The 23976-nt window shown below is 40.0% G+C and overlaps 1 pseudogene; it reads right to left on the bottom strand.

The window, feature by feature from the left end:
* Positions 1-9: 9 nt before the first annotated feature.
* Positions 10-20793, bottom strand: LOC140246532 (uncharacterized; annotated as a pseudogene).
* Between the last annotated feature and the right edge of the window lie 3183 nt (positions 20794-23976).

The following is a 23976-nucleotide window of genomic DNA, read 5'->3' as shown; positions in this document are numbered from 1 at the left end:
GCTTTTCCCTTAGCCAGATTTCTCTTTCCCTTTACTTCCACCAGCTTTAGCAGTGGGCACTAATGAATGCGTTGCACTCGTTTGCTCGTTTGCTCGTTTGCTCTTCGTGCTGTCCGTGCCCGCGCCTGGCTTTACCGGCGTCTGGGCCGAAGTTCCGGGGGCAGAGCGCGGCTGTGCCGGCCTCACCTCCGCTGCTGTATTCCCTTCCATGCGAGTTGATAAGTCCGAACAAACTGACGAAAAATTGTCCTCTTAACAGTAGGAATATAATCAAATCAGCTTCGCAAAAAAAAAAGAAAAAAAAAAACTACTAGCATCCAAACAAAAACGTAGGAGCTTAAGATAACGTCGATGTCGAATAACAACGGCGATGGAAAGCGATTTAGAAATCAGGTCGGCGAGAGAGAATGTAGAACGGCGCCATATTGCGAGCGAATTGTTGGCGCATGCGCGAGCGGGATCTCATATTATGCCGTACGGAGAATTACGAATTAAAATGATGGTTATATAACCATGACTTTAACAGTGGTTTAATGAAAATGTGAAAACAACGGTTTTAAAACAATGATTAAAATTCCATTTTAGCAAGGAAACGATGGTCATAACTACACCAGGATTTGGACCATGGTTTTATCATAGTGTGCAAAGGATGGTTATGAAACATTGGGGCCAACATTGGTTCTATAACCGTGGTTTTATTGTAGTGAAGAGGCGGTTAAAAAGCCATGATTTTCATCATGGTTGTATGATAGCTCATAAGAACAGTGGTTATAAAATCGTGGTTTAACTTTTGTTTACCCACGGTTGAAAAAGTGGTTATACACCATTATTTTAACAATGGTTTCAACCGTGGTTTTAGTAATAAAACCATATTCTAGAATTTCTAACCATGGAACCTTGTATGATAGCATAAGAACAGTACGTGTTTATTAAACCATGTTTAACTTTCTGTTTTACCAAAGTTTGAACTACGTACACTATAATCATTGAATGATGTCGATCACAAAAATCAATATGAAAACTCATACTTTGATGGCCGCAATGCCTATGTAAGTCATGACGGACATTCACCTAACGCAATCACCCGTTTGGCTTCAGCAGGTGTTATATGTAAACAAACAGTAGTCTTACCATTGCAAGCAAAAAGCTGCTTCACTTGGTTGATTTACAGCATTCGTAAAATGCAACATCTATATTCACTACGGAATAAAGCACGTAAAAACCTTAAATGAGATTACATACTCGTGAAAAAATAAAAAAAGTAGTAACCCATTGCCGCCCGTTCGTTCCCCGTAGCTTTGGCATGAACACACAACAATAGAAAACTATATGAATGCAATCGGCAGGTAGTAATTGTGTACGATGAATGGGAGATCCGCATCCGGGTTGTTGATATGAGGCTCGTTCGTACCAAAGATCACAACAAAAATATTTTTGAAAATATATGGAGCAAAAAAAAAAATAAAATATCGACACATAGAACAAAAATTTTATTTGCAATAAAAAGTTTTAAGAATATATTCTTTGATTTAAAACCAAAAAATTGATGATTAAAAGTTTTCTTGACAATAATGTAACGTAAGATGTCATGTGCGTGTTGTTGTTGTCGCTGATTCAACCGTAGGTGTATGTACTGCTGAACCGTCAGACCGCGACCGCTCAAAAAACACACACGGTGTATGTACGATTTTCGCTGTTCATTTCAAACGCTCGTGATGATCTCTGAGTCAAACATCTCGATGTACGAACCATCTGATATTTTGAGAAATGGCAAGCAAACTTCTCCTTTGGGATTCTTCGAGGAAGGTTGGTCAACATAACTTTTAATACATTATTAGTAGACCTAATCTTAGCTAAAATAATTATCAGCGAGATTTGCATCTGATTGTCCCGACCGACCCGGGGCCGGCAGCGGCCTTGCTGTGCAAATTTCGCATGATCGTATCAATATTGTGAGCTATCGATGGGGATAACCAGTTAGACTGTTCTTTATCTGAGAGTGAGACTGAGTCAGTGAGTGTGAGAGTATGACATTAGAGCTCGAGAAATGAGTTGTTCTAACTCAGCTACTGCACTGAACTGTTAGTGTTACTGTGTCACGTAAATTCTACAAGACGGTAACTACACACAGCCCAGTCGCTGTAGTAGCGACAGGCTGTAGTCGCACAGCGTACTAACAGCGTCTGGTCGGGCTAACAAGACGGTAGTCGGTAGTTCTAACTTGTTAACCGTTAACAGTTACGCCTAATGTTAGGCATAGGCCTACCTCATATTGGGTGATATCAGGTTCGGTGCAAACTACATCAACAACAGTTTTCTGCTAGTGATAACTGCTCCAGTGAATCAAAGAGTATACTAGTAAGTAGTAGAAGCTACGCTAAGTCCTACACGAGGGCTTACTCCGTCGAATTCGCGTAGTACGCTCATGGGCGAAAGGGCGTACATTACGCGATCATGATATCAGTGCCATATCACTGGGCCCTCGTATTCCTGTCTCCCTTTTATTTTTTCCCTTTTTAGGGGGCATACAGGGGAAGATATGTATGTACTTAGGATCTTGTTTTGTCGTAAAGAAGTATCATGCCTGTCTAACCATGAAATGTACCGGTATTTGAAAAAATGTCATTTACTTTCCAATCTGCAGCCCCACAAAGTTTGAGCTGAAGTAGGTAGATCAAACTATGTTTCGGGAGGGAGAGAGAAAGAGATAGACGGCGTTTGTCAGCTCAAACACAAACTTGCTGAGAGACTATAAAAAAGTAATTACATTACTTCAAATTCTTTTTTAACATATCGACAGAAAGTATACTTTTTGTGATATTTTGAGGTCTGAAACGCAATTCTACCGCTGTGTGCTTCCTTAAAATGAAGAAAATGAAAGGAAGGTAGGGTTTGCTCCATAGGCTCACACCGCAAGAAGCTTGCGGTGTTATTAATAAAATGGCTGCCGTTGGGCTCCATGTGGGGCTCCAGCTCCATGGCGTACTACACCCGTTTGCGTGTGAAATCGCGAGAGTACGCCTTCTTAGCTTCTATACTCTTTGATTGTGTCTCAGCGTATCCGGGCACTTACCCCCTGGGCAACTACTGTACCCTCTGGATAACTACCACAAGGATAATTGCCCCCCCCCCCCAGGGCTATTCCCCCCTAGGGCAACTACCACCCGGATAACTACCCTCCTAGGGCAATTACCCTCCAGGGCAATTACCCCCTAGGGTAACTACCCCCCGGACAACTACCCTCTTAGGGGAATCACCCCCAGGGCAATTCCCCCTAGGACAACTACCCTCCGGATAACTACCCACCGGGTAACTACCACCCAGATAATTACCCCCCGGAAAATTACCCCCTAGATAGCTACCCCCCGGATATCTACCCCCTGGATAAGTACCCGCCGGATAACTACCACTAAGATTACTACCACCCGGATAACTACCCCCCGGAAAACTACCACCCGGAAAACTACCCCCTGGATAACTACCCCCGGATAACTACCACCCGGAAAACTACCTCCCGGAAAACTACCCCTTGACACATACCCCCCGGATAACTATTACACGGAAAACTACCACCACCCCCCGATAACTATCCCCTCCCTCCCCCCCCCCCCGAAAAAAAAAAAAATATCCCCTGGATAAATAGGGCCTATACCCCCTGGTAAAATACCTCCCTCACCGTGAAAGACGTTAGCAGCTGTAGCCACGTTCTCGGACATTTTGTGTGCATTTCGTGCGATATAAGACATTAACTTTTATGTCATGTACTAGTATATCATTATTATATACATCTGTAATGAAGCCTACTTTTATGTATTAGCCTACATGTGCATTATGTTTATGTCCTATACGTACGCACACGTGTGTTTCACGCACTGAAAGATGATGATTATTGAGTTGTTGCAGTGAATCATGCCAGGATTGATTATTGGTTACTGGTTATTTCTTATTGGTTACCCCAGGCTTGTGCTAGAGGCCCGTTTTTTTTTTCTTTGTCTCTTTATGTAGCTAATCATTATTATTATTACTATTATTTTTATTATTATTATTATTATCATCATCATCACCATTACTATTTGTAAAGCATGCAAGTTTTTCACTATTGTATTCCTAGACTGACATGCAGAAATATGGATCTCTGAGCGTTAGCCTTGGATAACCAACACGGCCGCAAAGCAAGCAAAGGGACAAGACAAAAACACAGATGGTTAATGTATTATTTGCTCGGATGCGGCTCGGGAATACCAAAATCATTAAAAAGAAACGAATAATTTATCACTGTGATTGCTAAGACTTCATTGATACCCGTTATTTTTCGACTAAAGTAACAAACGATGTCAGAAAATAAAAATGGGAGGGGTAATTTTCTTGTGGCAAATTAATTGGCAGAGAGGTGATTGATTGGGGCGTAATTTCAGAAAAGGGCAATTTTCAATGGAAATAATGTTCTGTGTTAGCTTTAATCTATAGTGGTGAAAGCAAAATGATGCAACAGGGCAATACTTAAATGAGCGCTACGGTATAAACAGAAAATCGCATCGAAAATCTCCTAGACACATCTGGAGGCAGTGATAAGGATTGTCAAAATAGACACAGTAATGTATTCATTAATTTATGAAATAAATGTAATATACGTGGGCCTATAACTAGACATAATTATGAAATATTGCGGCTACTCATTAACCTTTCATCCAAGGCAGAACTGCCTCTGAGTAGTTGTCTTGGCCGGGGGTTCGGGGGTGCCCTATGGGGAATTGTCCTGGTAAATTGGCCTGGGGGGTAAGAAGTTTGATATTCGGAGGTAGTTGTAAGCTATCAAGATTGATGGGAGAGTCCTATAGGGAGTAATAAACCAGGTTGATGACTTGATGTTTATCTGGTGGGTAATTGCCCTGGGGAAATTGTCCAGGGGATATTCATCCCGCGGGGGGGGGGGGGGGTCGTTGTCGAGGGAGGGGGAAATTGTTGCCCTATGGGGAATAGCCCTGGAGGTAAGTTGTTCTAGGCTAGCCCTGGGAATTTCCTGGAGGGTAATTGCACTGGGAAAATTAAAGATTGCAGTTGAAATTACCCAGGATAGTAGTAGTTGTTATGCCAGGGGTACTAATGCGGGTAGTAGTTATCCCGATTGTAGTGTAACCTTCGTCATTTGTCGGTGTTATACAATGTGTTGTCACGGAAACAGTATTTTTAGAAGAAAAAAAAATATTACCACTGTTTTGCTCACTCAATTGTTCAGGTTTGTGCATTGAGATTTGGGTAAGGATAATCAATTTTGAATGAACGGAACATATCTTTGATCATCGTTCGGCAATGTGTTGCCGAGGTACTATAAACAATAATAACACATTTGTTTTTCTGAAAGAACTATATCCAATCACCAGTTTTGCTGGATGAGCTAACACCACCAGGTCAGGGTGGGGCATCGGTAATATTCAGTGAGTGTTTAAATTGTATTTGTATTTGAATTTACTGCTTTTTTGTGTAATAATGTATCATTTGATAGTGCTATCTATTGGTAGTCATCCGCGGGATAGTGATCCAGGGGGCAGTTATATCGGGGGTAGTTATCTAGGGGGTAGTTATCCGGGGGCAGTTATCCGGGGGGTAATTATCTGGGGGGGGGGGGGGGGTAGTTATCCAGGGGGTAGTTATCCGGGGGTAGTTATCCAGGAGGTAGATATCCTGGGGGTAGTTATCTGGGTGGTAGTTATCCTACGGGTAGTTATCCAGGGGTAGTCATCCTTGGGGTAGTTATCCGTGGGGTAGTTGTCTTAAGGGGGAATCGCCCAGAGGGGTGATTGTCCTAGGAGGGTAGTTGTCCGGGGGGGTAGTTTCCCTAGGGGGTAATTGCCCTGGAAGGTAATTGCCCTAGGGGGTATTTGTCCGGCGGGTAGTTGCCCTTGGGGGGAATTGTCCTGGGGGGTTATTATCCCAGTGGTAGTTATCCGGAGGGTGGTTTTCCAGGGGGTATTGTTCCTAGACCCATTTCTGGTTGCTGGTGCTGGACAAACTTGTGAAAGATTCGTTTGTCCGGAAGAGGAGTCTTTTATTTTTTATTTTTTTGACGTTACTTATGGCTCTGTACCTCCGGACTATGTCTATAGGAGGGGATCCGTAAAGCCAGATGCAGTCTCTGTTCTGTGGAACATATCCCCGTGATACAGACCAATATCAATATCAATATCAATAACGAGATACAGACCAATCTTTCGGTCAAGTGCTGGGCTTGGTGTATAACTTGAAATCAAAGAATGTCGTCTGCTGAACCGAGCTCCGCCATTAGTGTAAGAGTTAGGCCTGTAGCATGTACATTTTATGCTAATTCAATGATTGATTTACATCAATATGTGAACATGGCATCCTCCTGGCTGAATTCTGGTGCAAAGAAGTGGATCATCTGGGGGCATTTCATGAAGGAACTTGTCGGATAAAATGTCCGACAAGTCAATTATATCCGATAAGTTCAGAGAAATTAGCCAATCAGACTAAAAAAATGTCATGCTTTTTCCCGCTTGACCATGTCATCAAGGAGAAGGTATTCTTTTTTCTTTGTTTCTTTATTTCAACCCAGTACAAGTACAAGTACATGCAGTGCTGATTTACGTCAATACGTGCATGGCATCCTCCTGGCTGAATTCTGGTGCAGAGAAGTCCACATACTGATGTCATACTTTCTCCTGCTTGTCCACGTCATCAAGGGTAAGATATTCCTCTTTCTTTCTTTCTTTCTTTTTTCTACCCATAATTAGTATGATTCATGAGGAATTTGAGCATAAGGCTGCAACATACCCAAATTCCTGTGCAACATCCTCAAATACCAGCAGCATGCTATGCGGCATCCTAAAATATTGGCAACATGCTCAAAATAGAATGAGATCAACTTTTGAAAAACATCAAATTACTCTATGCAATTTGTGCACAATACATGATATGGAATGTTGAACGTAATGGCTTCACCTGTATGTGACACTTAGGGGTTAAAATGATTGTAAAAGTACACTGTATTTTAAACAGTATCTCTCCAGCACTTTAGAGTGATGAAATGATGACTAGGTGTACCACATCAATCTAATCCCATTCTTCTTATGTTTTTAGCACGGTAGCTATTCTGTGCAAGAATTTTGTGTGTCGAGTGTTTGAAGTAGAGTTTAACACGTACTACATGTTATTATTATTAAAAAAAATAATAGCGCAATGAATAATTCTCAGTTCGGTGCAGGAGTGATCTTCCCCAAGAAATTTCTCACGGCTCGCGGTTGCAAAAGAAGGACATCTCAAGGCTTCACAACGACAAAGGGCACACTAACCAAGCTATATCAAGACCTAGTTCCTGCGAAGCCTCATTCAGAAGTTGCACTAAAGCTTACTGCTGAACAGTCTTGGACAGTAGAAGTACAAGAACAGTTTTCAAAGCATGTCAAGTGTGCATGTATGCTCTCATGTCAGGACTATTGGTTGCTAGATATATATATATTTTTTAAGATGCTGTATTGTTCTGTTGTCCAGTGCTCCTGTTGTCACTTAAGTCCAAATTTGCATTATCTATACAAAGCTACAAATGATCATGTACATCAAACAAGCACTAATGTATGTACACTGTATTTAATTATCCAACTAAATCTTTGCCAGTGATATTGTTATAGTTTTAAATCATGTGACTGGCAATAAACCATACCTAAAGTCAAGATGCTGCTCATGAAGCCATAAAAAGCTACCTTTCAATCGTAACAGCAAAGTGAGCAAATCTGCATTCTTATGTCTTATTTGTTGACTGAGGTTCAGTAAGAGTACATTGTCTTCATTGATTTGTTTACATAAACCTACAGTTTTGCAACTAGAAATAATGTGATATTTGTATGATACTTTGACTTCTCACACCCAGCTGCTGAGAGATAACTTTTGAATGAATAATCATAATTGACTGTTTCTACCCTTGTGTACTTTTTTTATTCTAATGGTGCCTAGACCCGGTAGTTGCTGCGGCGCTTTTGGATGAGAGTGCCGATCACCATTAGCATTGATACAAAGACTGCCGAAATTGAGCTGTCGTCAAGAGTAAAGCGCGTAGGTGTTGCTAGGTAATGTTGCCTTCATTGTCTTGTCTGCGTGTCAGACAGTCCGTAGAATTTGAAAGCCAGGGTGCATGCTTCTTTGTATGACTTCAGAGAAAAAAATATTAAAGCTGTCATCATCAGCCGAATCATGAGCCAAACTGTCATCAGACCACTGACTACAGTGGATTGGACTTCTTCGGACTCATGGAAATGGGTCAAAGCGTAAGCGCTAACGATAAAGAGGAGTCGATAGCATAGGTCTCTGAAGGAAACTTGTGCCGTGCGCCCGTGTACGCATTCCAGCAAACCACCGGGTCTATGTGCCTTTAAATGCTAATGACAGTACAGTCAACTCCAGTCAGTCAGTTTTGACTGAAAAAGCGCATCAAACTGGGCAATGTTTGACCTCTGCATGTTCAGAGGAATACACATGACTAGGCCATAAAAATTGGGACTTTTTGGTTTCCTCAATTTGGTCATAGTGTATTCGATATATGTTTTTGGGAGAGCTTTGGCTGTGTGAGAGTCAATGCTGGTAAGAGCATCATCCTACTCGTTGCTACATATAACTTCTTTTATTAAACAGTGAATCAATTAACACTTACAATCTGCACCCATCCACCAACACACACATGGAAGTCAGTCATTAAATATATATTTTTTAGACTATAGCTAAAAGGAAAATGATAGAGAATTGGTTTTCTCCTGTTTCAGCGTCCAGATTCATATTCATGTTTACTGTATCATAATACATATGTATAGGAATTGTAAGAATTATCATTCTGCTCCAGGTAATTTACTGAAAATATTTTTATTTCATCACTTTATGTGAAGACTCTATTGTGCTATCTATTGATCATTATTCATCAAATAGTAAAGCAATTGTGGAAAAATATATTTCTCCAACCAATTTTCCCCATGGTTTCTCAAAGTACTTGTGAAGTAGTTAAAAAATATATTTTCTACGATACTGCACTGTTGTTAAATAGTGGGTTTACTATACAATGGATCATGGTTGTACCGTGATTTGGGTTGTAATTCTGTGGTTTGGCAGCTGTAAAACCATGGTTTCATCTTTTCCTAACCATAGTTTCACCTTTTCCTAACCATGGTTCTACACTTCCGTAACCATGGTTTCACTTTTTCTTAACCATGGTTTGGGCACGGTAGAAACACAGTAGTGACCATGGTAGTACCACAGTAATGTCATGGTAAGTGCGTTCCAATTTACCACCTTTAAACCATGGTTACCATGGTTAACCCATGCTAAACCTATGGTTTAACCGTGGTTACCGTGGTTTAACCATAGTGCACCATTGTTTAACTATGGTTAAACACTAGTGCACCATGGTTTGACCAATATTAAATCATATTGCACTGTGGTTAAACCATGAGTTTATCATGGTTCCATCTCTTCCTAACCATAGTTTCACCTTTTCCTAACCATGGTTTTAAACTTCCTTAACCATGGTTTCACTTTTTATTAACCATGGTTTTGGCACGGTAGAAACACAGTAGTAACCATGGTAATACCACAGTAATGTCATGGTAAGTACGTTCCAATTTACCACCTTTAAACCATGGTTACCATGGTTAACCCATACTAAACCTATGGTTTCACCGTGGTTACCATGGTTTAACCATAGTGCACCATTGTTTAACTATGGTTAAACTATGGTTAAACACTAGTGCACCATGGTTTGACCATAATTAAACCATATTGCACTATGGTTAAACCATGAGTTTGCCATGGTTCCATCTTTTCCTAACCATTGTTTCACCATTTCTTAACCATGGTTTTACTTTTCCTTAACCATGCTTTTACTTTTTCTTAACCATGGTTTGGGCACGGTAGAACCACAGTAGTGACTATGGTAATACCACAGTAATGTCATGGTAAGTGCGTTCCAATTTACCACCTTTAAATCATGGTTACCATGATTAACCCATGCTAAACGTATGGTTTCACCGTGGTTACCATGGTTTAACCATAGTGCACCATTGTTTAACTATGATTGAACTATGGTTAAACACTAGTGCACCATGGTTTGACCATAATCAAACCATATTGCACTATGGTTAAACCATGAGTTAACCGTACGATGGATCTAATGTAAAACCATGGTTATACCTCATAGTCAAACCATGGTATTTTTTTGACAAGGGAGTTGTCCCTGCGGACTTTGCGAAGGACCTGGAAAGTAGACAAAGTGGAGGAAAAATATAGGGATGGAAAAATTCCCTTAAAATTGAAAAAGCATCGATAGCCTTAGCAAGGGGGTCTTGTTTCCAAGACACGTACTGAACCAATTTCCTATTGGCACTGGATGCGAAAACGTCAACCTCGGGTCTGAAGGAAAGTCTAGATAAAAGCAAATAAGATATGTCAGGACGAAGGCTAATTTCCTTATTCATATCTCTCCGAGACAGACTATCTACTTCTATGTTAGCAACACCAGCCAAGTGGGAAGCAGATAGCCAACAGTTGCGGTCTAGCGACCACGCTCAAATGTCACATGACAATTTATTAAGTAATAGAATATTACCACCCATTTTCTTGACATATTAAGTGACGGCTGTACTATTGTCTGACTTAATATGAATGTGTTGGCCATAGCAGGTGTCGCACAGGGAGGCAAGGCCTCGATGAATGGCAAGTAATTCTAGCGCATTGACAGGCAGATTAGCTTCCTCTCGAGACAAGGCACCTTGAGCAAAGGAATTATCATTCAAACAGAGTGCACCCCATCCTGAGGTGCTGGCATCTGTATGAATTGTCAATGAGATGACAGGAATGTCGATGCGGGACCTAAATTCCTCGTTTGGCAAGGGAAGCCACCAACGAATTTCTTCAATGGCATTATTGTTAAGTGAAAAGGATGCATAAAATTTACCTCCTGACGCTTGCAGTGCTTTGGTTTTGCACCACTCTAGAACACGATAATGCAAACGACCCGTCGGTACGGCATCAAATGAAGAAGTCAGAAAACCAATAAACTGTGCTAAATCTCGAATTTTCGTCGAGGGAGAAGACAAAATATGGTGCCCAAGATTTCCTATCTTGTCAATTTTTTCGTCTGGCAGACTTGCCATCATGGTCACTGTGTCCAAATTAAAGCCTAAATAGGTCAGGGATGTGACTTCCCGAAATTAATGACAAATCCCAATAATTGCAACTGATTGACAAATTGCCCTACATCGACGTAAATAAGCACTGAATTGATCAGTGTTTTAGTAGTAGCCATGATAAAAAATCATGGGCGTACATACTCGAGCAGGATTCGAACCTACGATCTCCTGATCACCGGACAGGCGTCATCTCCACTAGACCACCGAGCTTTCGCCCGACAGCAAGTGTTGGTTCTAATCCTTATAGCATGCAGCGGGTACTGCTTTGTTATTTAAATTCATGAAATTCTTCCGTCGAGATGTTTTCATTGCAACTGATTGACAAATTGCCCTACATCGACGTAAATAAGCACTGAATTGATCAGTGTTTTAGTAGTAGCCATGATAAAAAATCATGGGCGTACATACTCGAGCAGGATTCGAACCTACGATCTCCTGATCACCGGACAGGCGTCATCTCCACTAGACCACCGAGCTTTCGCCCGACAGCAAGTGTTGGTTCTAATCCTTATAGCATGCAGCGGGTACTGCTTTGTTATTTAAATTCATGAAATTCTTCCGTCGAGATGTTTTCATTGCAACTGATTGACAAATTGCCCTACATCGACGTAAATAAGCACTGAATTGATCAGTGATTTTAGTAGTAGCCATGATAAAAAATCATGGGCGTACATACTCGAGCAGGATTCGAACCTACGATCTCCTGATCACCGGACAGGCGTCATCTCCACTAGACCACCGAGCTTTCGTCCGACAGCAAGTGTTGGTTCTAATCCTTATAGCATGCAGCGGGTACTGCTTTGTTATTTAAATTCATGAAATTCTTCCGTCGAGATGTTTTCATTGCAACTGATTGACAAATTGCCCTACATCGACGTGAATAAGCACTGAATTGATCAGTGTTTTAGTAGTAGCCATGATAAAAAATCATGGGCGTACATACTCGAGCAGGATTCGAACCTACGATCTCCTGATCAACGGACAGGCGTCATCTCCACTAGACCACCGAGCTTTCGCCCGACAGCAAGTGTTGGTTCTAATCCTTATAGCATGCAGCGGGTACTGCTTTGTTATTTAAATTCATGAAATTCTTCCGTCGAGATGTTTTCATTGCAACTGATTGACAAATTGCCCTACATCGACGTAAATAAGCACTGAATTGATCAGTGTTTTAGTAGTAGCCATGATAAAAAAAAAAATCATGGGCGTACATACTCGAGCAGGATTCGAACCTACGATCTCCTGATCACCGGACAGGCGTCATCTCCACTAGACCACCGAGCTTTCGCCCGACAGCAAGTGTTGGTTCTAATCCTTATAGCATGCAGCGGGTACTGCTTTGTTATTTAAATTCATGAAATTCTTCCGTCGAGATGTTTTCATTGCAACTGATTGACAAATTGCCCTACATCGACGTAAATAAGCACTGAATTGATCAGTGTTTTAGTAGTAGCCATGATAAAAAATCATGGGCGTACATACTCGAGCAGGATTCGAACCTACGATCTCCTGATCAACGGACAGGCGTCATCTCCACTAGACCACCGAGCTTTCGCCCGACAGCAATGAAAACATCTCGACGGAAGAATTTCATGAATTTAAATAACAAAGCAGTACCCGCTGCATGCTATAAGGATTAGAACCAACACTTGCTGTCGGGCGAAAGCTCGGTGGTCTAGTGGAGATGACGCCTGTCCGGTGATCAGGAGATCGTAGGTTCGAATCCTGCTCGAGTATGTACGCCCATGATTTTTTATCATGGCTACTACTAAAACACTGATCAATTCAGTGCTTATTTACGTCGATGTAGGGCAATTTGTCAATCAGTTGCAATGAAAACATCTCGACGGAAGAATTTCATGAATTTAAATAACAAAGCAGTACCCGCTGCATGCTATAAGGATTAGAACCAACACTTGCTGTCGGGCGAAAGCTCGGTGGTCTAGTGGAGATGACGCCTGTCCGGTGATCAGGAGATCGTAGGTTCGAATCCTGCTCGAGTATGTACGCCCATGATTTTTTATCATGGCTACTACTAAAACACTGATCAATTCAGTGCTTATTTACGTCGATGTAGGGCAATTTGTCAATCAGTTGCAATGAAAACATCTCGACGGAAGAATTTCATGAATTTAAATAACAAAGCAGTACCCGCTGCATGCTATAAGGATTAGAACCAACACTTGCTGTCGGGCGAAAGCTCGGTGGTCTAGTGGAGATGACGCCTGTCCGGTGATCAGGAGATCGTAGGTTCGAATCCTGCTCGAGTATGTACGCCCATGATTTTTTATCATGGCTACTACTAAAACACTGATCAATTCAGTGCTTATTTACGTCGATGTAGGGCAATTTGTCAATCAGTTGCAATGAAAACATCTCGACGGAAGAATTTCATGAATTTAAATAACAAAGCAGTACCCGCTGCATGCTATAAGGATTAGAACCAACACTTGCTGTCGGGCGAAAGCTCGGTGGTCTAGTGGAGATGACGCCTGTCCGGTGATCAGGAGATCGTAGGTTCGAATCCTGCTCGAGTATGTACGCCCATGATTTTTTATCATGGCTACTACTAAAACACTGATCAATTCAGTGCTTATTTACGTCGATGTAGGGCAATTTGTCAATCAGTTGCAATGAAAACATCTCGACGGAAGAATTTCATGAATTTAAATCCCAATAATGTTAGCAAATCAATGACACAGTTCGTGTTAGCGATGCTCTCCTCCTTAGAGCGGGCGAAAATCAAGATGTCGTCCAACTAAATCATTATTCTCATACCTCTACTTCTCAGAGAGGCAATAACAGGTTTCATTACTTTAGTAAATACCCTCGGCGCTGAACTTAACCCAAAAAGCAAACAGGTAAAACAATAAAAAAAAAAACACGACCATTCCACGTGAAACATAGATATTTCTGATAATCTGTATAAATAGGAATGGAAAAATAGGCATCTTTAAGATCCAGTGACGTTTGGTAGTCGGACTGCATGAAGATTTCTTTGATATTCCGAAATGTTTCCATCTTAAAATGTTCATACTTAACGAACGAGTTCAGATTTTTCAAATTAATGATGGGTCTGAGATCCCCGGTTTTCTTTAGAACTGTAAATATAGTGGACAGAAATAAAACTTCCCCTTCGGGAATTTCTGAAATTGCTCCTTTCTGGAGCAACGAAAGAACTTCCAGATTAATTGCCGCTTTTTCGTTCTCCGACAGTGGCAATTGAGGAAGGAAATAAGGTCTGTTGTAGATAGTCGTCAAATAAAATTTTGTAACCACAAATAGTGTCTAAAATCCATGGATCAGAAGTAATGAGAGACCACGCCTCTTTGAAAAATCTGAGTCGTCCCACATGACGTGAAAGGGGACTTACTAGTTTTTTTTTTTTTTTTTTTTTTTTTGCAGATTCCTGATGGTACTGCGCAGTGGATGGGGCCCGAAACTTCGGGAAAGGGGTTCGGGGTATTTGTGCAGTCGCCGTCGGGCGAGATGTACGACGGCTAAACCCATGCCGGTCCGTTGAGCGGTCCCGCGGTAGATCTCGTTGTTGGAAATTATGACGGTATGGCTCCATGCGTCTGTTACCGAACGACCTACGACGCGGCCGGTCGGAGGAATTGACTTTTTGGCCAACGAGGTAGGACTCGCCAACATTCTTTATTGTTGTTTGCAAGACTTAGTCTTTCCCAAATAGCGTTTCCCCCACGGGGATTGATCTACTGCATATGACCCTGTATTTCTGATTGAAAGCCGGCTTGAGCTCCTCTCGGCGTCTCATACTCATCTCATACGAGACGTTGCCGCACAGAGTAACCCCGTCGACCGCCAGTCGAGCGATGAGCGCCGAATTAACTGACCGCTGCGAGCTCTCTGGCCGCTGTCTGCAACTCCCGGGTGATTTCAGCATCATGAGGGAGCATCCCCTGAACAACCATCTTCTCCAGCTTTTGTGCTCTGCTGTCAGCTGAACGGTTTGTCGGGGGGGGGGGGGATCGTGGCCCATAGTTGCTCTTCGACTCTCGGTGCACACACTAAACGTGCATTTGAGGGCGTCATGTACTGTTTGGAGATTTTTTCCACGCTCTCCTTTCGCGGGGGTAAGGTGACCGCCTGGGTCAGCCTAGTGGCCAATCCTTCTGAAACTGCAGGGCCGAATTCCTCCGGTCCTTCGTACAAATCGTCTGCTTCCAGCTCTATGAGCTTGTCGCCGGCGTTTGCACTGCCTCCCACGGGCTGTGCTGCCTGCACCAAGCTATCTAACCCCGCCTCCGGATCGTAGCTGGGCGGGTGACTGGGTGGATAATTGACTGATCGACTCGGTTAAAATGCTGAGTGGATCATCTTCGCGGTCACACCACGAAGGGGCCTGAAGTGTCCCCGCATGCAGCGCATGTCGGGCTGGCTCAGAGGTTTTAGAGACAGATATCTGTCCATCCAAGAAGCGAGATAATTGGACCGATAAACGTTGAATCTCGCTCTCCTGAGCTTAAAGTTTAGACCGCAGCTCTGCCTGATCTACAGCCCCGGTTGCCGCCACCGGCTGTAAACCGTTGTCTGCCATTTCAGATTTGTCACACGTCGAAAAATTTAAGCGAAGCTTATAACGCGCAGTTGCACTGTGCGAAATAACTCTCTGCCGAACACACGAAGAAAAGATGTCGAATGGTGGGAACGCCCGGTGTTTATGGGGACTGGGGCGTCAAACTCATTATCATAACAAAAGAATTTGAGTCTCCTTTGTGTGATCTCTCTGCCAAAGCACGCAGGAATATGCTAACCCTCTGAAAGCTTGTATGAAGTGTTATGTAATAAAATTATGTTATCCATTCTTTGACATTAAGAGGCTACAATTCTACACTTTAATTTTGTCTTTAATCATGTTTGTCTAGAAATCATTTGTCAGTGTTTTCGTTGGCGAGACGGTACCTCTGTTTGTAACAGTGTGTACTCGGATTGCTTGTGTGTGTGTCTGTATCTGTGGTTTTGTGTGTGTGTGTGTGTGTGTGCATGGGGGGGGGGGCACTTGTGTGTATGTTAACTCCTGAATGTAAAATGTGAACGGTTACAGAAACAAAAAATACGTGAATGACTGGAAAATCACATCGGATAGAGATATGAGACGAATATGAATGAAAATTTAACGAAAATGATTGACAAAAGACGGAATCGATCCTGCTGTTTTGAGTGCTGCGAGTGAGACTGACGAATTTGAACTGTAAATGACGAAAATGTATGCCAAATGACTAAATTGAATAACTTTATTTGAAAATGAACGACGACAGACGAATTTGAAAGTAAGATTGGCCTATTCCCGACATCCTGCGACGAAATTGAAGTAAAAATTTGTGAAATGGAATGAAAAAAGTTTAGAAATGAATGGGAAAACCTTTAAAAGACAGGCTTGATTGCCTGGCGCATCAGTCTTTCATTCACGGTACATACTAATGCATTATATACCTCCCCCCCCCAAAAAAAAAGGTAATTCATAACAACATACAACACGATGTGTTGGCTCAGTGAATAGAGCGGCTGCCCTCACAATCGGGAGGTCGTGGGTTCAAACCCCGGCCGCGTCATACCAAAAGACGTTAAAAGATGGGAGTTGCTGCTACCTTGCCGTTCAACAGTTGAAAAGGTTAGAGCAACGTCGATCTGGCGCTGCTCAGTGGCTGCCAGGCCCACGATCAACTGGGCAAAATGAATTTCCATTCTTGGACAATAAAATTTGGAGTTTATATTCAAAACAATTATTATTATTAAAGGGATCATACATTTTTCTTAGATACCAACTTCAAACATCTAACATCTTTGGTGAGATAATGAGAGATATCTAATGATTAGCATGTAAAGTTCCAAGAGGAATTCAACATTTGTTTAATGAACGGTTTTGAAATGGCTGAGATATCTTAAACAAAGTAATACAGAGCGATCCTAAAACGGTGGGATGCACCTTTTATTGAGATCCCCTTGTTTTACTTTGGTTTTTGATGTCTCAGCCACCCCAAAACTAATTTTCATCTGATAAACTTTGAATTACTCTTAGAATAATAATGCTCTCTATTATTTCATAAGTTGTTTCTTGGTGTCTCGCAAAAAAAAAAAAAAAAAAAAAACTATGTAAAAGCCCATCCTCATCTCCACCAATACTATACCATCCCTTTAAAGCTGTGATAATAATGAAATAACAAAACTATATAATAAACCATTATTATAACCTCACATCCCAGATAATGTATATTAAAATAGTAATTGTTAACGAAGATGAGATACAATAAGATAAGATGTAAAACATGTTACATGAAAATGGATTATATACCTCAGTTATGCCATACTGGATCTCACTGAGCAACTTGTTTAACGGCTGTCCATTCATGGTAATGTCATCCAGCTGTAAATGTGCAAGATAAAAAAAAAATAACAATTAAAAACACATAAACCGAAATCTGTAAATAACAATACACATAATGACATGTCTCAATGAATCGATTCTCCTGTTCATGAAAATAAATTGCCTCACAACGCCATAGAACAAATACATTGTCCCTTTCATACATCCTCGATTAAAGACAGTGGAGACACTAAGAAAGTGACTATTCCAAATGAATGCTAGGTTTTGTACTTTTAAGTTGGTATCAGTTATGCTGTGGCAATCGATGTGAACAAACTTGCCCGGTATATTGTGGGCAGTCAATGTTATACCTTTTACCCTTTTCCCCCAACTAGCAAACTATTAAAGTACAATAAAACATATTTACTTTACAGCATGTGGCCTGTGAAGCAATCGCTGTGAAGAACATCTCGGGCTTATTGCGGCATTTGAGATCAGCATGTTCAAGATGGCGAACACGACACATAAATGTAGCCAGATTAGTTTGTTCTGAGGTCGAAGATAGGTGAATCTCCATGGAAAGCCGACGGATCTGAAGATGCAGAAAGCAAATGAAATACACGTTTAAACGCAAACTTAATCTCGCCATCCTTTCTTGTTAAGTACTTCCTATGTGCTAAAGCCAATTTAAACAATAAAACAGCTATCAATTTCTAGCATTAAGGAAAACAAATCACCTGTCAGAAAAAGGGCACACGACACATTGCCATAATACTGTGTAATCAAATGAAGCAGGTCTTCCTTAAAACATTGCAACGGTAAAGATTACTCACTCTGTAAGTGATCAATGACAGCTGTTTTATTGCAATTCTTCGTGATAAGCACAGTTGATGGGTAACACTAGTGGGTCTTTCTGCTATATTGGGGTATCAATCACTGCGTGAATGCGTGGTTTATTGTGTTCATAATATGTGACCGTGCACCACAAAACAAAGAAAAAGTCGCACACCTTGATTTTACGTAAGGACTCCAAACAAGTGAAATGGGTCAACTAAGTCAATCTTGAGTTTTTCATATTTTCTGAATAGAATATCATAGGCCAGCATAATTTACCTTCATAATATAATTCTTATTGTACATAGAACGTTCTTGCATATACTGACAAATGAAATGCAGCACAAACAGACAAAGACTGGAGAAGAATATTTCAAACCAGAAAAATGCACATCACTATAAGTACCAGTGCATTATTCGTATAATTGATGTCGGAAAATGTATTTTGAAGAAGAACTGCTCCTTCTTTCACTTATTTTATCACAAAAATTATGACTCAGAATGGGAGGAATGTGAAAATCTGCCCTGCGACCTTTCCGTTTGAAATCTTTAGCGTTTGCATCATCGTTATTTAATTCATTTTTCCCCAAAATATTACAATCAAAGTGCAAAGCCTGATCAGAAGTTGGCGTTCATGCACAGCAGGGTTTTAATGGTAATAGTATGCATGACTCCATGGCAGTCATTAGCCTCTTAATGCAATAAACGAGAACGAACATTATACCCAGAAGGACATGCCAATATTTCAGTTCCAGAAGGTGCTGAATCCCAATTAATTTAAGATGCTCTTGATTCGAAATACATCCAAAAACACCAAATGCAATAAAAGGGTTTCTTTAAATGCCATTTGAATGATGTGTGATATTTTTTTATTCTGTGAAAAATATTGACAGAGAGAACTGAAAGTGGTGAAATAAATAAAAACAAACAAACAAACAAACAAACAAATGTATATTTTCTCCAAATAACCAAATATTGATTAAGCGTATTTCATAATTACGTTCTTCAAAATATCCCCCTATATTTGTGCACTATAGATCGTTGATAGTTATATGGATCAGCGTTAATTCTAAAGCTGTAAGAGCTACCTCGTGTGCAATAGGGGCTCCCTTGCCAACATAGCCAGAAAGGGTACTCCCAAAACAGAAAGAAACCATCTGATATTATAGAGGCATCCTAACATAAGCCATTTTTATTATAGTATTTCAACTGAATGGTGTTCATCCAATGCGTCATAAACGAGGCATATCTCTGCAACGCCACAGAAATTTCCACTACAGTACACCTGTCAGATACTTGTACATTGCACTTAAAATGGGACATCGTGCATCACAAAACTAACTGTCGTTCTCCCCAATTTTACTTGAGGACTCAAAATAGGTGAAAGGGTCAACGTGGTCAATCTCATTTCTTTTTTACATTGTCTGAAAGTGCAATCGTTCTTCATTATTTTAAAGTCTGCGCTCCAAAACGAGGGGACATTGTGATTTTAGTGTTTTGATTTCAGAAAACTTTTTATGTAGTTCGAATAGGTTAGTGTGAAAGGCCGTTTTTATTTCTTAAAAACCCTTTAGAAACTGTTTACTTTCAACTGTAATAAATTTTAAAAGGATAATGCTTCTGTTTTAAAAACTTAGCGTCAGTGAGGGATAGAATGTGTTGATAGAGCAGGCTTAATTTCACTTTAATCTAACAATTTCTTCATGGTTATTACCGAGGAATTTTACATCCTTAGTTTATTTGCCCTATTTATCTGCACAGAGCACAGTTTCAAGTTCAAGTTGAAGTTCAAGTTTGTAAGACATTTATTTTCCATCTTTTTCATGTTGTAAATCACATAGTTAAAGTTGTACAAGGACGGCAGTACCTCAAAAGGACAGCTTGATGGGATTAAGCGTTAAAAGCCAGTTTATTCAGCACAAACTTTTCTAGAGTTTGTTCTCTCTTCAAAATTGGGATGGGTGAGTAGAATCCATTTGAATTAAGTTATAGATCATGTTAAAACTTAACATTTGCAGTTCTTTCAGAATCTATCATTAACCAAAATCTTTTTGTTAGTTTAGTGATGCAGGGTCACATGATGGTGATTTATACAAATAGCAGCGCTGACTTGTAAACGTAGATTTCCGTGTCTCCACTGCATGCCGAACCTATCTATATTCACTTTAATATGAGCCCTATTATACACCAAGGTACTGTGACACACACACACACACACACACACACACACACACACACAAATCTAAAAAAATTGTCATGTTTGATAGAAAACTGTGATGATACTTTGACTTCAATCTGTGTTGCATAATATACGTTTGATGCACGGAACTATCGTGACATGGACTTTACCTGACAGTTCGAAGCCTCTGCCCCGAGGATCTTGAAGAAGTCGGGGTGAAAGTGTGCGTTAGATAGTACTACTTCACGCAGCACATTGCTGGAACACATACCCTCCGCTAAGTCACGAGACAAAGTCCTTTCGAAGATCACACTTTTAATCGTTAACGATTGCTAGTGGAGAAAAAAAAATAATTGCAGTATTGAACGGCGTAGCCTTCAATCAACAATACAGTGATGTTGGAATGTGTAAACGTAGTTGTTTTGGAGGTGGAAAGTCACGACAAAACTGAACTACAGCTGGCAGGTATGTAGGGCCTATAGGTATGAGTATCAGCATTAGATATGCTTAGTGCCCTTCAATGAAGGTAGGGCATACTTGGGTAGTTAGGCATCTAAACTGGAGATAAATCTTATTGGGTGTGACCATGAACAAATCTGAGTGCTTACGTCTGGCAGCAATATGGAATCTTTAACTTTTCGAAGATAGGTCTTATTTGATTAGAGCATGCAAAATTTTGATTTCCCTCTCTTCCTCTTAATATGTATTCATAAACCCTGTCGTTATGAATACATTGAATGACTCCAAACTTGCAGTTGGTTGCCACCCCCCCCCCCCCCGCCCGGAAAAAAGAACTTCTTGCGAAGAGGTATCACAAATAAAGCATTACAATTAAAGAGTCACAAAAGCGTCTACTCAAAAAAAGAGAAAAAAGAAAGACACTTTCAAATTTACCTTCACTGCACTATATCATCGATGAGAAAAACAGTTTTAAAGTCTAAAGATAACTTCTAAGTCGAAATTCGACTTTCGCACTTACGACTTCCATTCGACTTGCATGTAATTTATTTTTCTTTTCCAAATCCGCGTCAGGAAATAACAAAGAGAGTAACAATTCTGGAATCAGTCTCACACAGTGAAAGTTGCACCCACTCAGTTAGAATGAATGGATCGTATATGAAGAGTTTGTTTGCAAAAACCGAAAAGCCCATTTTTGAAGATTTTGAATAACCGTCTCTGTCATAAAGTACAAAATGATACCTTTTAAATGATATATTGGTCACTACATATTATAAAGGTACATTTTTTAAGTTATGGTCAAAAGAAGCATAACATTTCTTATTATTCTCTTTATTTTTCTTGACCTTTAATCGCAGATATCTCCATTTGGCAAATATGGACTTATCGGTTTTTGCAAACAAAGTCTTCATATATATATATATTATATATATATATATATATATATATATATATATATATATATATATAATATATATATATGCACATATATATATATATATATATATATATATATATGACCCGCTACAACAAAAGGGTCCTAAAGTCGCTGATGGCTGAAGCGAGTAAATCGATTTTGAAGTCAGATCATCAACATCGGTCAAAACAATCGGATTTCTGTTTTTGTCATAATTTTGTAGTCTAATGCTTTGTCTATCATCTGCCGAAATTTCGAAGCTAAATAATCAAAGGAAAAGCAAGAAATAAGCATTTTTCTTGGCCATGATTTTCCGACTTTCAAGGTAACAGACTCGTGTCCGAAGATTGGAAACTAAGCGCCGCAGCTAGACTCCGCCCCTAGTAACGAGGTAGTGATCTAATTGGTCAGTGCATGGCATCCTAATTACTGATTGGTCATGCGTAGACCGCTGGCGCTAAGCTTGAATAAACATCACTGAGGTTGCTAGAAGCATACCTTCTATAGTCAAGCGGTGTAAACTGTCTCACCCCCACCCCCCCCCCCCCTTGATCATGATAACATGGAAAACAAAACCTTGAAGGCGGTTATGTCTAAACGCTGATTTCCTAAACCACTCGACATGCGATAACAAAATCATGTAAATCTCCGCAACCGAGTACTTCTACATTGTATGAGTCGTGTAATATTTGAAATTAAAGTGGAAGAATAGACAATAATGTCATGTCATTTTCAGAAAATTGTCCTCCCCTTACTTTCGAATCCTCTTGTTGTAGCTCGTCACATTATACAGAATGTATAAGAAAATAAGTTTCACTTTTGAAAAAAAAAATTGTCTTAATTACATTTCAAAATATTTAGAAGATTTTTCCATATTTATGGATACCCAATAGTCTCATCTATCAAGTGCAATCAACAAAACAAATTTTTGTTCACGCTTGGCTGAACACTGACGCTCTTTGTCCAGAGTGTTAAAAATAGTTTGCGCCAAATTGAAAGAAGTTGGAAAATTCAGCCAGCAGTCCAAATAAGTGTTCTCATTCAAACAAATTGCTCTTTTGCTCACAGTTTTGTTATGTTATTGAAGGAATTTTCTGGCGATTTTCTGTCATGTTTTAAATGATCCCGCTGCTATATGGAAGGTTGATTAACAACATCAAGATCTTTTAAGCACTGCTATCACAAATCATGCACAGACATATCGAGCCCACATGCCAGTCACTCAATCAAGAAGAAAAGTACAAAATTATTGCATCCTCAGATCATTCAATCAATACAATCAATTCAATCAATCCAATCAATCAATCAGTCAGTCAGTCACAATTGTATGCATGTTTTATAAAAAAAAAAGTGGCAAATCGACATAGGGAATATCACCTCCTCCCCAATGGCTTAAAGGCTGACCAATGTTTGAAAAACTGATTTATTTGTTAGTTTTTTCGTTCAATCAGTCAATTGATTATTTCAATGACTGAAAAGTGATTGATTATTGGGTTGATTCACTTATTGATTGATCAACTCAATGACTGACTACCTATTATATCGGTTGATGTATGATGGGTTGATTGGTTGATTGATTGATAGGTCGATCAATTGATTGATTAATGGGATGAATGATTTGAATGTTGATTAATTTGGTACTACCGCATTAATGAATAACTGGCATATGGTATTGATGCGTCCGTGTGTTGTGAAAACTGTGCTTTAAGGAGCTAGAAGTAATTACACACTCTAATTCTCACCAATTGATTTAGAAATGAAATCACTAAAATTACGATAAAGCTGACAAAAAAAAAAAATCTCAGACTATCATAACATAATCAAAGATGTAAGTACAAGAGCAATTTGTTTGAATAGGAGCACTGATTTGAATTGCTGGCTGAATTTTCCATCTTTCATTTTGGCGCAAGCCATTTTTCACACTCTGGACGAAGAGCGTCCGTGTTCAGCCAAGCGTGAACAAAAATTTGTTTTGTTAATTGCACTTGATAGATGAGACTATTAGGCATCCATAAATGTGAAAAAATATTCCAAATATATTAAAATGTAATTAAGATTTTTTTTTTCAAAAGTGTAA

The sequence above is a fragment of the Diadema setosum genome, chromosome 3 (assembly GCF_964275005.1).
Source record: "Diadema setosum chromosome 3, eeDiaSeto1, whole genome shotgun sequence".
Lineage (NCBI taxonomy): Eukaryota > Metazoa > Echinodermata > Echinoidea > Diadematoida > Diadematidae > Diadema > Diadema setosum.
This window is presented reverse-complemented; position numbering and strand designations above follow the sequence as displayed.